We start from the raw sequence: 1,808 nt of genomic DNA, 5'->3' as shown, positions 1-1,808 counted from the left end.
ATAAGTTGAAAAGTGAAAAAATGGCTTATTTTGTCAAATAGACCCAACTTGTAAGTCACCCCAACTTATAAGTCATAAGTTACTTCACCCCAACTTAAAATTTATAAGTCACCTCCTTTTGCATGGGTCCCATCATCTTTATATAAAAAAACAATGTGGGAAGGTGTGGTCAGGTGACTTATAAATCAGATGACAACCAAACATGCAAATCACTAGTTTTAAGTCACGTGACTTATAAGTCGGGTGACTTATTGAAACCAAACATGCCCTCCTTTTTCTTGACGCTCGTGTCTGCGTGCTTGGTGTACCACCGCCCACTTTGCGGCTCCAGCGCCAGCCTGGGACATCTCTCCATCTGGGCCGGCATATCGGGACGCTGCAGGGATGCCATCACCTCGAGAAGGGGCGAGGAGTCCACTCCATCGTATGCCCAGTTGATGTCCCCGGGTACTCACTATGGCACGAAGAGCCCCTCAACGTTATCCTCTTCGACCGGCATCACCATGACGGGTCAGATGTGCCACGCACAGGACACAGGGAGACAAGGGCAGGAGCGGCAGCAGGCGGCGGTGGAGCACGCAGCAAGGTACGCACGGAAAACGGCCATATCATGTATCTTGGTGTCCATTGTTCTTACCGCTGTCTCGTACTCAAATTTCACCGTAGCACGTTGCTCATCTGGTTCAAAGGAAACGGGTCTGATTATGGCGCTGTTGAAACATTCCCGAAGTATGTTAGATCGCCCTGTACAGAGTAGTTGAACATGTCCATGTGTTTTTCTTGTTTCTTCATTCCTTCATTCTCCTGGATATGAATCTTATGCTCTCCTTATTGTGATTTTCTGAAGAACATGTCTACCTGTTCAGGAGGCAAATAACTGAAGCTGAAGGCTCTTTTCTGAATGATGATAAATCTAGGAGAGGATGACGAATTACTTTGTGCAAATCTCCCACTGATTTGTGTCCTTGAGGAAGTCCTTTCTTGCATGGGTTTTATAATACGAATTAGACATTTCTTGCTTGCGAACAACTGATTGCATCTCTTCTTGTTGCATGAACAACCATATATATATACTCCTAGAGCGGCAGAGCTAATGCATCATCAGTGGTCAGGATAGTCAAGCATCATGGCACATTTGCAGTACATCTTGAAGGATAACAACAGTAGCTTACGAGAGTGGAACAACGTAATGCAAACACACACTTTATATTGAGTTGTTCATCTTTCCTTGATATTTCATTCATGTCTACATTGCTCTGTACCTTGTGGACAGACCTGCCAGATTCAGATCGTGTTTCATTGATGAATGATTATATAAGTCATTCATTCAGACATACATCCGTTTTCATTTTAATTCATAACTTTTCCTGAAGGAGCAGCCTAACCCGTGAATTATGTTTTTTTATTCAGATTTTTCAATCCGCAAAATGATTTGGTGTAATACAAGCTTCCTGGGGAAATCTGGTTTAGCTTTCAGTTCCAGCTTTGACGTAAAATAACACCAGGCTACCTCGAACACAACTTTATGACAATATATGGGCTAACATCAATTCAGCTTAATATCTAGATGCTCTTCTGGCCTTTGATAATACTCCCTCCGTTTCTAAATACAAGTCTTTTTAGAAGATAGGGAAAAGTATATTTTTCGTCCCTCAATTCTCTTGAAAGTATGGAAATTGTCCCCCAACTCTGAAACCAGCAAATCTTAGTCCCTGAACTTGTCAAACCGGATAACTTTAGTCCCTCATGTCGGTTGGGTGGTTTCGTGGCATGGTTTTAGTTGGCATTTTATCAAACACCTGTTGTGC

At 42.8% G+C, this 1,808-nt stretch overlaps 1 long non-coding RNA gene across 1 annotated transcript; it reads left to right on the top strand.

Annotated features, from left to right (window-relative positions):
* Positions 1-282: 282 nt before the first annotated feature.
* LOC125556286 (uncharacterized) lies at positions 283-1,209 on the top strand. The gene is made up of 2 exons (XR_007305049.2): positions 283-586; positions 867-1,209. It is a non-coding gene; the product is annotated as an uncharacterized LOC125556286 (long non-coding RNA).
* The last annotated feature ends 599 nt before the right edge of the window (positions 1,210-1,808 follow it).

Source organism: Triticum urartu, chromosome 5A (assembly GCF_056163025.1).
Source record: "Triticum urartu cultivar PI428250 chromosome 5A, HENAU_Tu73, whole genome shotgun sequence".
Taxonomy (NCBI): Eukaryota; Viridiplantae; Streptophyta; class Magnoliopsida; order Poales; family Poaceae; genus Triticum; species Triticum urartu.
The sequence above is the reverse complement of the archived record's forward strand: the minus strand, read 5'-3'. Positions and strand labels throughout refer to the sequence as shown.